The sequence below is a fragment of the Hyperolius riggenbachi genome, chromosome 2 (genome assembly GCF_040937935.1).
Source record: "Hyperolius riggenbachi isolate aHypRig1 chromosome 2, aHypRig1.pri, whole genome shotgun sequence".
In the NCBI taxonomy this organism is placed as follows: domain Eukaryota; kingdom Metazoa; phylum Chordata; class Amphibia; order Anura; family Hyperoliidae; genus Hyperolius; species Hyperolius riggenbachi.
Window position 1 is genome coordinate 44,979,111 of NC_090647.1, and position 14,872 is coordinate 44,993,982.

General features: G+C 43.6%; 1 protein-coding gene across 14 annotated transcripts in view; it reads left to right on the top strand.

The window, feature by feature from the left end:
- TENM4 (teneurin transmembrane protein 4) overlaps window positions 1–14,872 on the top strand; it is a 1,797,006-nt gene that overhangs the window by 156,664 nt on the left and 1,625,470 nt on the right. The window contains exon 3 of one of the 14 annotated variants that reach the window (XM_068266713.1): window positions 8,755–8,822. The exons of the other annotated variants lie outside the window; for them this stretch is intronic. The gene's annotated coding sequence lies outside the window, so the exon portion shown is untranslated. The remainder of the gene's footprint in view (window positions 1–8,754; window positions 8,823–14,872) is intronic. 14 annotated transcript variants of the gene reach the window in all.

Genomic DNA, 14,872 nt, shown 5'->3' on the forward strand with positions numbered 1-14,872 from the left:
ATGATGAGCCCATCCATAATGCTCATGCGCAAGCCCAGCACACATCCACTCATCTTCAAAAGCACCCAGGGACACCAGTATCTCCAAAAGCTGCCCATGGAGGACTAAAGACATATTAGACCAAGCTGGTTGATGAACTCCACCAGGTCCCAGTGCGGGAACAACGGCATAGAGAGAGGCTCATGTAATAAACTTTACAGATCTTCACTATTAAAGTGTAAAGAAGGATTGTTAAATATCCATATTAAATACCAATATTTTACCATAGGTAAACCTGACCCTACTATCACACAGAACATGCCTCCTAACCCTAAGGCTTTGTTCACATCTAAAATCAAAATTGCTGACACCGCCATTTTTCAAATTTTTTTGCACGATTTTTTTAGTGCCTCCCGGCACTTACCTGCACGCTACGATTTTTTATAAAGCGCTTTTCTAAGCACTTTTGCAGAGTGATTTTGTTTGTTTACTTCCTGACCAAAAATGGCACAAGCAGCGCTTTGGTGAGCAGATCGGAATTGAACCACTCTTGTGAACACAAGCATAGGGAATCATTGTACAAGCGCTTTTAGGGCGATTTTGCAAATCGTCGGCGCTTAAGAAAAAGGCGAAAACGCCCTTGGTGTAAACAAGCCCTGACTCTCTCTCTCCCAGCCCCCAATCCCCGCCCCTGCAGACACCCTTCCTGATGCCTAAACCGAACCGTCCCTCCAGCGTAGACACCACTCCTGACGTCTAACCCGAATTCCCCCTGCACAAACACCCTACCTGATGCCTAGCCCTAACCGCAATACATTACATGCAATGCACATAATTTTGCTTAAAGTGGACCTGAGGTCTTGCAAAGGAGACATTTGGAAAACATACAGTACTGCACCCTGTATGTATTTAGAGTTTAGCCTGTCTAATTCCACTTCATCTGTGACTAGTCACCACTGTAATTTGATATCTCAGCTGTTTCAGCTCGGGAATCTCCTCTTCCATGGCAGAGCAGCTAATTTGTAAACACAGAATGTTAACAATATGTCTGCTTCCATGAAAGCAGGAAGTAGACTCTGCAGCTTTATTGCAGGATTTGTATTGGCTGTAACTAAGACATTTTTCTTTAAAGCTTATTATGTTGTTGCTTATCTTTTACAGCAGATAGGTAGTTCTGAGTTCAGGTCCGCTTTAATGCAGTTTATTGCGTACACCCCCAGGTCACATGTCACCTCGGATATCCTTAAATCCGTCTCTGGTTCGGCTGCAATCTTCTGTAGAAAAAGGATGTGCAGCAAACCTAATGTGAACCGACCATTACAGCCCCTCAAATGTTCATACAGGGAGTGCAGAATTATTAGGCAAATGGTATTTTTGAGGAATAATTCTATTATTGAACAACAACCATGTTCTCAATGAACACAAAAAACTCATTAATCTCAAAGCTGAATATTTTTGAAAGTAGTTTTTAGTTTGTTTTTAGTTTTAGCTATTTTAGGGGGATATCTGTGTGTGCAGGCGACTATTACTGTGCATAATTATTAGGCAACTTAACAAAAAAACAAATATATACCCATTTCAACTATTTATTTTTACCAGTGAAACCAATATAACATTTCAATATTCACAAATATACATTTCTGACATTCAAAAACAAAACAAAAACAAATCAGTGACCAATATAGCCACATTTCTTTGCAATGACACTCAAAAGCCTTCCATCCATGGATTCTGTCAGTGTTTTGATCTGTTCACCATCAACATTGCGTGCAGCAGCAACCACAGCCTCCCAGACACTGTTCAGAGAGGTGTACTGTTTTCCCTCCTTGTAAATCTCACATTTTATGATGGACCACTGGTTCTCAATGGGGTTCAGATCAGGTGAACAAGGAGGACATGTCATTAGTTTTTCTTCTTTTATACCCTTTCTTGCCAGTCACGCTGTGAAGTACTTGGATGCGCGTGATGGAGCATTGTCCTGCATGAAAATCATGTTTTTCTTGAAGGATGCAGACTTCTTCCTGTACCACTGCTTGAAGAAGGTGTCTTCCAGACACTGGCAGTAGGACTGGGAGTGGAGCTTGACTCCATCCTCAACCCGAAAAGGCCCCACAAGCTCATCTTTGATGATACCAGCCCAAACCAGTACTCCACCTCCACCTTGCTGGCGTCTGAGTCGGACTGGAGCTCTCTGCCCTTTACCAATCCAGCCACAGGCCCATCCATCTGGCCCATCAAGACTCACTCTCATTTCATCAGTCCATAAAACCTTAGAAAAATCAGTCTTGAGATATTTCTTGGCCCAGTCTTGATGTTTCAGCTTGTGTGTCTTGTTCAGTGGTGGTCATCTTTAAGCCTTTCTTACCTTGGTCATGTCTCTGAGTATTGCACACCTTGTGCTTTTGGACACTCCAGTGATGTTGCAGCTCTGAAATATGGCCAAACTGGTGGCAAGTGGCATCTTGCAGCTGCACGCTTGACTTTTCTCAGTTCATGGGCAGTTATTTTGCGCCTTGGTTTTTCCACACGCTTCTTGCGACCCTGTTGACTATTTTGAATGAAACGCTTGATTGTTCGATGATCACACTTCAGAAGCTTTGCAATTTAAAGAGTGCTGCATCCCTTTGCAAGATATCTCACTATTTTTGACTTTTCTGAGCCTGTCAAATCCTTCTTTTGACCCATTTTGCCAAAGGAAAGGAAGTTGCCTAATAATTATGCACACTTGATATAGGGTGTTGATGTCATTAGACCACACCCCTTCTCATTACAGAGATGCACATCACCTAATATGCTTAATTGGTAGTAGGCTTTCGAGCCTATACAGCTTGGAGTAAGACAACATGCATAAAGAGGATGATGTGGTCAAAATACTCATTTGCCTAATAATTCTGCACTCCCTGTATAAACGTTATGCAGAATAGGAGATGGTTAGAAAGTTGTTTATTAACACATCGATGTTGTATACCACCTGCGTAATGCACATACAGGTCTGATTTTACTCTGTACAGCGGCCTGAATGTGCTATATAAATCCCTAATAATAATGATTATAATAACGGTAATAACCGTCTCCAGGCATCCCGCGGTTCCCGTGTGCTATTTTTGGAGACGGAATGTGTTCTTGGTTGCAGCGATTTCCAGCGTTCCCTCCATCCCACCTCGCTTTCCTGTTGTCTTTACCGACATCCTCTTATTTTCTTTATAGAAGCCATTAATATTTGGCAGTTTATGCACGCTCCATGTTTGTTTAAACTGAGCCGGCTTCTGCCGAGACAGATTCTCTGTAGAAGTTCTTCGTGCAGCAAAGCGAAGGGAAAACAAACTATAAATGGAATGGTGAAGAGCAAACTGCTGCTGGAAGGATTCAAAGGAGAACAACAAAGAGAAATATATATATGTATATGTTAGATTGCTTACCTTCCCTGGGAAACTATACAGGGGTTGATTGATCAAGATGGGTGTAAAAAAAGAAAAAAAAAAAGAAAAGTGAAGGCAGCTTAGAGCTACTAATCAGATTTCTACTATTAAAAGGTATACATCATTTCAAAAAGTTTTTTTTTCTTACGGAGGCAAGGGTTAGCGAAGGAGTTTGGGGCTGTATGTTCATTCTTAGATCAAACAAACAAACAAAGAACATTTATATCATGCTTTTCTCCCGGCAGACTCAAAGCGCCAGAGCTGCAGCCACTAGGGCACGCTCTATAGGCAGTAGCAGTGTTAGGGAGGCTTGACGAAGGTCTCCTACAGAATGGGTGCTGGCTTACTGAACAGGCAGAGCCGAGATTCGAAATCAGGTCTCCTGTGTCAGAGGCAGAGCCCTTAACCATCACACCATCCAGCCCTTAACCATGACACTATCCAGCCACCAAGTAGTACCTGAGATGGCAAATGTGGGCCTATTTATACTTACCTGGGGCTTCCTCCAGCCCCATGAGGTTCTTGAAGTCTCTGGCTGTCCTCTCCGGTCGCTTCAGTGAATTAAAAGAGACCGAAAAGCCCTCCTACTGAAAACCAATGCTCAGTGTGGTTAGTCTTCTTAAAACAGAACGTATTTGCGATAATTCAGCTTTACGTGAGCGACTGCGGCTTCCCACAATTCTTCACTACTGAATATGCAAATTATCTCTTTATGCTCCTGAAGCCAGGCTTACACCCAGAACCTCTGGTTTATAGCAGGCCTATAGCTCAGGGGTGTCAAACTCATATATATGGTGGGCCAAAATTGAACAGTGAGACCTAGTCGCGGGCCAACCTTAATCCTCAATGTCTACTGGCCCCCTTCCTCTTTTATAAAGTTCCCTGGTGTCTACTGGCTCCCCTCCAACCCCTATACAGTTCCTTGGGTTCTAGTGGCCCCCACCCTTGCCTATAGAGTTCCCTAGCGTTTAGTGCTTTCCCCCTACCTCCCCCCTATGGCTTTCCTGGTGTTCTAGGGCTTCACCTCCAAATAACTCCCTTGGTGGTGGGCCAAACATAATGCAAAGTAGGAAACCACTTGGGGGGGGGGGCAAATTTAATGGCTCTGAGGGCCAGATTTGGCCTGTGGGCTGGAGTTTGACATGTATGCTATAGCTTATAAAATTTACAGAGCTATATTAACCCAACATGCAGACAGCCTGTTTCAGACTGTTGGTCCTCCTCAGTGCATGGCAGGGGTTACCTGTTGGCGAGGGGTTTCTGTTTCCTGCATCTAGCAGGTGCTGTTCTTGCTGTGTTATTTATTTTTCTTAGTTCCTTACAATAACTCCACACAGTGACAACCTTTTCACGATGAATGCTCAGTGTGAGGAGTGAAGCAGACAACCAAAGGGACGTCAAATTTATTTCAGAGGTAGACGCAGCTTTCTAATGTCTAGACATCCATTCATAGTTTTCCGTCTCATGCTCAAAATCTTCCACGTGGGATTAATCATGTGAACAATAATTTAAATTATTCACACGGTTTTGCAGCAGTGAAAGTACAGTAAGTGTTATTGCCGGTGTCTGGCGGGGAGAGATGATGATCCGGCAGGATTATAGCGAACAACAAGTGGCAGCTGCGCCAAACTTACTTTCTGATGAATGACGACTACGTAGAGCCACCGGACTGCTGACCAGGGATTGGCTGTGAGGGGCTGCTGATTGCGGGCTCATTCAAACGTTATAATCCTTTTATGAGGTTCGGAACGGCACCAATAAAGATAATCAGCTACTGCATTAGTTGGGTCCAACTGATTCTGTAAAATGTTCTTGTGGTTGCAGGGGTCTCCTCTGGGCATCCCTGTTAATTCCCACTTGCCGAAAACATATAGTACTGAGCCATTGACTGTCTCCCCCGAAGATGTCCTTAGGTCATGGGTTTGACTCAATCACTTTAGGGCACAAAATTTAGAACAGCAGTGTCCACATGCTGCCAATCTAATTGCATTTTGTGGGAAACTGCTGCCAGATTATGGGCTTAATTCACTAAAACAGCTAGCATGCCTTATCCGAGTTAACACACCTTATCAGAGAGAACACGCCTTATCAAAGTTAACACTCCTTATTAGATTAGCATAGCGAGTGCTACGAACTTATGCATGCTAATTAGCAATGATGAGAGTTCCACTCGTCCAGCCCTGAGCCTCTAGCTCTAGCAAGAACCCTATGGCTACGTTTCCATTTGTGCGGCGGCATGCGTCTTGCGAGACGTGATGCCGGCACAACTGCTGCCTCTCGCAGCCGAATCCCTCTAGCTGCGCTATGCACGGCTATAGGATTCGGACAGCTACGGACGAAATTATGCTGCAGGGCCTCAGATTTTTCCTCGGCCACAAATTCGGATGGCTCTCACAGACTTCTGTAGGCTGCTGTAATCCATCCGAATTCGTGGGCGGGGAATCGGCCGGGATTCGCAGCAGTGGAAACCCGGCCTATTTATTGAAGTCTGCTCTCCCCCATGTAGTCTGAAAAAAAAGCACAGCACTGATATGGAACATAGTCTAAGGCCCGGTTCACATTAGCGGTCGCCGTCCGGAATCGCCGTGCCGGAGCTGGACCGCGTGCGGAACGGATGGAACGGACGCACGGCATAGCAATGAAAGTCTATGCGTCCATTCACATGCGTCCGTTTTGTCCGGACCGGAGCCGGACCGGATCCGGACTCCGGCATAAGACCCAACATGCGCTATTTTTTGGTCCGGCTCCTCCGGCAGACGTATCCGGAGCGGAGCCTGACTGTTGCATCCGGCCTATACAAACCAATGAGAACCGGAGAGCGCACAACACACTGGCTATAAAAACCGGACGTTCTACCCCACTTCCTATGCATTTTGGATGGGGACCACATGGGCCCAGCTTTCACAGAGTGGAGCAGCAGCGATTTCATGCTGGAGCTCTTTGGCAGCAACATGTCTGATATGTCTGATAACGAGGAGGTGAGGCCTTCTCCCCACATAGTAGTAGGTGAACAACAGGAAGGAGAGAATTCCCAGGTATACGAGTAAAAAATGACTGGATCCATGGTCCCAACTGCAGTCTCTGTATCCACGGATGGTCTCCACATGTCCACCTGTTTCCAACAATGACCCCAGAGCTTCTGCTGACCTCCCAGACCCCAGGTATTTATACAGGTTGCTATCTCTTTAAGAAACTGGATCCGGACCGCAACCGTGTTCATACCGCACGGAGAACGGATGCAAACGGACCGGATCCGGACCGGATCCGGATAGGAACCGTACGGATCAGGTCCGGTCCGGATCCGGTGCGGTCCGGACATCCAGTGCGGTTTTTACGAAACCGCAAGTGTGAACGGGGCCTAAGGCCTCTTTTCCTGTCCATACGTGCCATTCCGTTGCAATTCTCCTCCTCATGGTCCGTTTGGTTGACTCTGACTCTTTGCAGCCATACTTTATGTACTTTTTGTATGCCAGATGTGTCTGTCAATCAAGGCTTCTTACAGCTGTTGCATAGGCAAGTTTACAACTACACATATGCTTTCTATGTATCTATCTAAGGCCTGGTTCACATTAGCGTTTACCAATGGAACCCCCAATACGGTTCCGTGGTCCATTCCACTGAGCGGATGAAAAAATACTGCAGGACCCAATTTTCTGGACCGCTTGCTCAGCGAAACGGACACGGAAGGTTTTGCAGCTACATAGTAACAAATAGAAAACTGACACACTGGCTGTAAAAACTGACAGTTTTTCCTGATCCCGATGGCCTGATCCTTACGGCCGGCTCTGCAGAAAACCACTAATGTGAACCGGGCCTTAGCCTCTATTGTCCTCTTCTTTTGCCCTCATTTTTCCAAGCATCAAGGATTTCTCCAAAGAATATGGCTTTCTCATTATGTGACCAAAGTATCTGAGTTAGTATCAAACTAAGTAGTAGTATCAAACTTTCTGGTGAATACACCGGCCTTATTTCTTTAGTATTGATTGGTTTAATCATTACATGCAACCAAATGGCAGTGTTTGGTAAAAGTGCTCGTCATTTGGTGTTACCTGGCTGCTCTTGTCCATGGCCTGTGCCGTGACGAGGGTTAGCAATTGCCTGGTCTGTGGATCGGAGCAACCAACAAGCCCCTTTAGCTGCCCGTGGAAAAGAGTAGTGTTGTTGTTCGAATTGGGCAATGCGTGGTTCAGAACCTGAACACATGCATTCAGCTCAGAATGGAACAGCAGGACGGGTGCGTTCATTTTAACTTTGAGACTTCTTCCTTCCAAGCTGGAAGGAAGAAGTGGCAGATAATTTTTCTTTTTGTTTAGGTGGCATGGGTATCAGTGGAGGAGGGGTTTTTTTGCCGAAAAGGCAATGTGGAAATTGCACCGGGGGTCTGTTGGTTAGGGCTAGCCATCGATAAAGGGAGGAATAACGTGAGAATAGGTTTTGAATTAGCAATAGTAAATTATCGATCAAAATTACTATCGTATTACCCAATAGTAGAATATCGGTATATTACTGATATTCTACCCAGCAGCTACCCCTATTGCCCAAATTACTGTGTCACACAATAGCCATGGTTTTTGCCTTTCTCATGTATTCACAAATCCATGTAGAATGCTCTTAAAGGCCTGCCAATCACTTTGCACCAGAGATGGATTAAGATAAACCAGAGTTCTAGGCATGGAAACCCTATGTCTCGCCCTACTTGTCACCTGAGCTTTTTGGGAAGGTAAGGCAGTGATATGAGCTGAGAATTGGTAGCAACAAGGCCTCTGAACTTCTGCCACAACCTAGGAAACTAACTAATGTGCCTCTACTTTTCAAAACCACATGCACATGCATCAATTGAGGTAGTTACCACTTCCTAACTGCCTCAGATGGGGATGCTGGCACCAGACTGGCCAACCACAGCCATCTGCTGCTCCTTTTTGCTAACAGCGGCACGCTGGTCTCGTGGGTGGGACCAAGGCACCGTCATTGGGCCAATCACTGCACTCGATCAGTAGCAGTGACATCTGATAGGCGGCGTTGCATCCTCCAAGGTTTCCTTCAGGCAGCAGAAAGTCTAGAACCGACCCTGATGATACACGACCAATGCTGCAGTCTGCTGCTGGAGGAAATGTCAGCATTCTCTATACCTCAGCACATGTTGGGTTAGTGCCACGCACTGCTTCCGCTCAGAGCAAATCAGCCTCCAGTTCATTGTTCACAGCTTGGAACTGCCGGCTGCTAAGGAGAAAAAGGACAATATATTTAAATTAAAACAATAGGAAATGAAATCAGCAGTTTAGTAATAAATTATGGAGCTTTAATACAATCTGATGGCACATTCAGAGCTCACATTAACCCGCTACTTTGTCTCCAGGTAGTTGCTGACCTTCCTCTATGGTAACGCGCTGCCGCCGAAACATATTTTACAAAACGCGAAGCAAGGTAAAGAGACATTGTGAATGGAAATTGAGAAATTAATACCGCTGTGGAAAGGTCTCTGCGTGCGTTCCCAACAATAATATGATTCCGTGCAGCTGAGCTGGTGTCTGGATCCAGCTACATGGCGGAGTCGCCGCTGTGTAAGTGGAGGCGTGGAAGAACAAAACGGATCCTAAATCAGTCCAAGTCCTGCTCTGCCAGGACCAGTGCCATTTACAGAGAGACAGCCGCCATCGGGCTGCTGGATTGGATGCAGATATCTCGGACTCGTTTAATTTGTGAAACAGACCCGTAAAGGCTCGTTATCAATAGTAATAGTGCTGCTTGCATGAAAAAGGGGCGGGAAGAAAAATGGGCGCCTGTTTTCGTCAATATCTACCAATATTTAAAAAAAAATATTGTTTAATGGATAACCAAGGTGACGTGACATAATGAGATAGTAATGGGTATGTACAGTGCCTAGCACTTAAATAACTAGGCTGTGTTCCTTTTTCTCTTTCTCTGCCTGAAAGAGTTAAATATCAGGTATGTAAGTGGCTGACTCAGACAGGAAGTGACTACAGTGTGACCCTCACTGATAAGAAATTCCAACTATAAAACACTTTCCTAGCAGAAAATGGCTTCTGAGAGCAGGAAACAGATAAATAGTGTCAATAGGTCATATATTTTTAGCTCTTGCATACTTCAATGAATGTGTCATTGATTAAGAACAATAAAACTTGAAAGGGAAATTTAAACATAAAATAAAACTGTGGAATATCTTAAAAAGTCATTTTAGGAAAAGGAAGATAGATACAATCATTTGTTTTATTAGTTTATTTTCGCCTTGGGTGTCCTTTAACGAGTAAATAGTGGAAATTATCATAATAAAATATCGGTGTATATTAACAATATTTTACTACAACTTAACCTAACCCTACTCTCACACAGAACTCTCCCTTCCTGACGCCTAAAGGCCTATTTCCACTACACGCGGATTCTGGATGCAGAAAACTGACTCCAATGAATGCCTATGGAAAATCTGCAAAAGAAAAATGGCGTTTAGTGGAAACAGGCCCATAGGAATTCATTGGAGTCAGTTTTTCTGGATCCAGAATCTGCGTGTAGTGGAAACCTTCTCGATGTCTAACCCTGACTTTGCTGGAGAAGGGGGGGCTTACCTTTGTCCAGGGCCGGTTCTAGACTTTTTGTTGCCTGAACCAAACTTGTGAGTAAGTGACCCCCCCCCCCCCCCCCCCAATTTGGAATGATCGCACAGCACCCAACAATTTACTCTGCTTCATTTAATGTTCTCACATGACATGCTGCAGCTCAACACAATATTACACTGGCTGGCTGTAATTCTGTGACAAACAAACTGCTCAGCCATTCCATTACTCCTCAGTCAGGACAGCAGTGCCGCCTCCTCCCTTCTGCTATGCAAGTCAAATGAAACACTGCTGCTCTCCTGCTCTACCCTCCTCACTCACTGTCAGACTCCTCACACAGCACAACAAGCTGCTTTTCCCCAATTATGATCTCTTCACCTAACTTTCCTCTTGTTTCTCCTCCTACTCTGACTGTATGCTGCACTGTACAAACATGCTGATGCCGCCCCTGTAATCTCTGCGCCTGATGCAAGTGTTTAACCTTACGTCATGAGAAAACCGGCACTGCCCTTGCCCAGGGCCCCAGCACCACTTAAACTGCCCCCCTTAGGGCAGAACAAGCTACAGCAAGTTGAAACAAGGAGAGGTTCCGTATAGCAAACATGAATGATCATATTGGGCAACCATTACTGCACATGGTGCATACTGGGCATCATATCTCCTATTCATGCTATGCAGAGTAGAAGGGAAGCTGTTATCAGCCTATAGAGGAGAAACAGTCAGAATCCCACAAAGTCTTTAGCCTGCTCAGTTTTTGCCTCGGCTGTAATTGTCTGGAAGCCTGCCAGCATTAGATCATCGACTGATCAGACCTGGATGAAAGGTAAAAACCCCCCAACACCTGAGTCGGGTGAGCGGCAATGCTTATCTGGAGATACTTTATGCCGCCTACGAAGGAACCTTTTGACAATGAGGCGTAAAACAGTTAACCGAAAGGATGGCTGCCAGGAGGTAATAGCTTAAAATTCAGATTTTAATTGCCGAAGCACCTAGCCAGGGATCATCTTCTTGGAGAATATGAATTTGGACAAACTCCACTTCTAATGGAAATAAAATTAGCATCGCCTTCCCTAAAAGTGGAGGAGTCGGCTTGTTGGCGGCCCTCATTACACTCTCAATTAGGGATGGTGATTAGTGTAAAGAGTTTTCTGCCGAAGACCCTTCAGAGGAAGTAAACACAATTAGCCATAAAAAAAATGGCAATGCCTGTCTCCTTCATTCTGCGGAGCCGGAATCATTTGTCACTTTGTAATTAAAGCTCATCAATAGAAGCAATGCAAATGATTTATCAAGGATTACATAAAAGAAAAAGGGAGCAAAAGTTCAGCAATTGTCCCAAACTGCCAATCAGGTTTTAACAGTGAAATGAAGTAAGGATCCTGAAGTAGTATCAAGAGATGCGACAGAACAGGATAAAATAAATGAAAAAAAAACTGTTTAAAAAGGAAGATAGTGGTGGATTTACCTCCCTATTAAAGACTCTGTATGTCAATTTCAGATATTGAACATTTATTGACCACTTCAGCCTTCAGTGTTGTTCACCTTATGCATCCAAGCAACTTTCACCTTCCATTCATTCGCCAATAACTTTATGACTAATTATCACAATTAATTGATCTATATCTTGTTTTTTTCCACCACTAATTAGGCTTTCTTTGGGTGGTACATTTTGCTAAGAATTATTTTTTTTCTAAATTCGTTTTAACAGGAAGATTAAGTAAGAAATGGAAAAAATTCATTATTTCTCAGTTTTTGGCCATTCTAGTTTGAAATTAATACATGCTACCTTAAATAAAACTCATGTATTTTATTTGCCCATTTGTCCCGGTTATTACACCATTTAAATGATGTCCCTATCACAATTTATGGCGCAGATATTTTATTTAGAAATAAAGGTGCATTTTTTTCAATTTGCGTCCATCACTATTTACAAGCTTATAATTTAAAAAAAAAAATAGTAATATACTCTCTTGACATGCATATTTAAAAAGTTCAGACCCTTGGGTAACTATTTATGTTGTTTTTTTTTAATGGTAATTTTTTTTTTATTAAAAAAATGTATTTGGGTAATTTTTGGTGGGAGGTAAACAGCTAATTTTAAATGTAATATAATGTAATTATTTAATTAAAAAAAATGTATGTGGGTGCAGTTTACTATTTGGCCACAAGATAGCCACAGTCAAAAAAGTCCTGGACGATCACGCTTCCAGGAACTAGAAAGAGGACGGGAAAGTTTTTGTGATAAGAGACCGTCAGTTTTTCTGCGGGGGACTTAGATCAGTGAATGGGAACTATATTCCCATTCACTGATCGGTAGGAGGGGGGGGGGGCGGGTGAATATTGGCAGGCAGCGGGAGAGCGCGCCTCAGGCAGCAGGAGCTGCAAAGTCTATCTGGACGGATGTATCCATCCAGATAGACTTAAGTGATTAATCACTCCAGCAATGCAATGCATTTTGCGGGTCTGCAGCCTGATTCATCAGACGATATGAATAATATCACTGCGCTCCTATGGAGAAAAGAAAAGTTGCCAGGGGATCGCAGTAATGGAAAGGTCACTTCACCCACAAAACAGTCTATAGACAAAAATCACTGTGCATCATCACTCCACTGCAGACCAGATAGGCGTATACCCTGTAAGATAATTAAAATTTGCACATAGTGCCAAGTATTGCCTTAAGACAAACTAATGATATGCACCCCGTGCCGCACTCCTGAGGGTAGCGCCACCACCTTGGGAAGGATAAGAGCAAAGCTCCCCCTATGTGGCCCCATTCACTAGAAGCGACTCTTGTATGTTAGTATATCACAAAAGTCGGTCAGCCAAGGATGCACTTAGTTCCAATGAGTAGATTTCAAGTTTAATGTTATAAACAGTCATACAGGGGATCGTTCACGTTCATGAAATGCTCTGGCTGCGGACCACAGAGCTATACTTTACCTCCGATCACCCTCCTTCCTGATATGATGTCAGCGTGCATCTCCGACTCTGCCCCGGGGAGGGTGTCCTGCTGACAGATGAGAACCTGTCACATATTGAAAAGTATTATTTCTGGTCATTTATTTCCTAGAAAGTACTGTATGTTGAGTATATTATGTTGTGGTATGCCAGAGCTATTGAACTATTGGCCTTTCTTGTCGCTTCTCTGCTCTCAGAAGCTGTTCTTTGCAAGGAAAGATTTTGTATGGCTGTGAGGATTGCACTATAGTCTAAATAGGTCACAACTGGAGAGAAACTGTCACTTGCGTAGCTGAATGTTTAACTCTTTCAGGCAGAGAAAGAAAAAAAAGAAAAACACAGCATAGTTATTTGTGTGCATGGTGCTGTACACACACGTCTATCTTATCATGTCACATGTCACCTCGGTTACCCTGTAAGCATGGCACATATGGCAGTTGTGTGTTATATTTTATATTCTGGCAGTCCCAAGATTACACTTTTCTTCTACAGGAACACTGATATACTGCCAAACACACCATTTCTCAGAACATGTTATGCTTTTCCATTCAGCTACATCTGTAACATATCATAGTTCATAAAACGCACTACATAAACACAGAGAAAGATTCCTAACAGTGGGACTATGGTCTTACTAAGAAAAAAAAAACATGGCCGCCATTATGTCTTGCAGATGTCATCAGTCTCTTAATGTCCGTTGCAGCATAAAAGACTTCCTCTCCCACTGAGCCTTTGGCAAGAAGGAAGACTTGAGGTGAACATTGTGCTGCGTGTTCACATGTGGCGTCTGAAGTCCGCACGCTGCGCCGTATTATCCAGGCCAAACATACAATTCTGTGTCATTTTTTTCTATTTTACCACAAAGGAAGTGTAATATTTACATTGGAAATTCAAAGGGAGTATATTGGGACCACTGATACAATTCCTTTATTATATTTTCAAAGGAATACATGCTATTATGCTTTTACAGGCGGGGGGCTGAAGCCGAGCTTGGCGAAGTATCTAGGATTCAGAGGCTTCCCTTTTCTTAGGTAAGTATGCGTTTTCGTACCTGAGGTTCACCGCAAGTACACTTTAACTCAGCTGTATGCAACATAAGTGTCTACCGGTCTACTCATAATTCAGATTTCCTCCACGCCTATCTCTAGATGGTCTTCGCATTCCTACAATGCACATTCCTAGAAATGTATGTATGTAAAATATAACCACTTATCCTAGAAACGTCTGCACACCACACTAAGGTACTGCGTTTATTGTTCCATCACCAATACACAACTGACCGTATCGCCAAGGATCGTTTTGGGGCCGTGCATTGCCCCCTTTATCAAGGCACAGAACAGTACCCTATGTAGGCCCGATACGGTCGGTTGTGTATTGGTGATGGAACAATAAACACAGTTCCTTAAAGGGGAACTGAAGTAAGATGTATACGAAGGCTGCCGTATTTATTTCCTTTAATCAATACCAGTTGCCTGGCAGCCCTACTGATCCTCTGCCTCTAATACTATTAGCCATAGCCCCTAAACAAGCATGCAGCAGATCAGGTGTTTCTGACTTTAAAGTCAGATCTGACAAGACTAGCTGCATGCTTTTTTCAGGTGTTATTCAGATACTACTGCAGAGAAATAGACCAGCAGGGCTGCCAGGCAACTGGTGTTGATTAAAAGGAAATTAATAAGGCAGCCTCGGTATACCTCTTACTTCAGTTCCCCTTTAAAGAGACTCTGTATGAAAGGGGCACTACAGCGAAAAACTAAAATTTTAAATATGTGCAAACATATACAAATAAGAAGTACATTTTTTCCAGAGTAAAATGAGCCATAACTTACTTTTTTCCTATAATGCTGTCACTTACAGTAGGCCGTATAAGTCTGACAGGTTTTGGAGTAGTCCATCTCTTGATAGGGGATTCTCAGCAAGTTTTGTATTCTTTATAAAGATATTCCC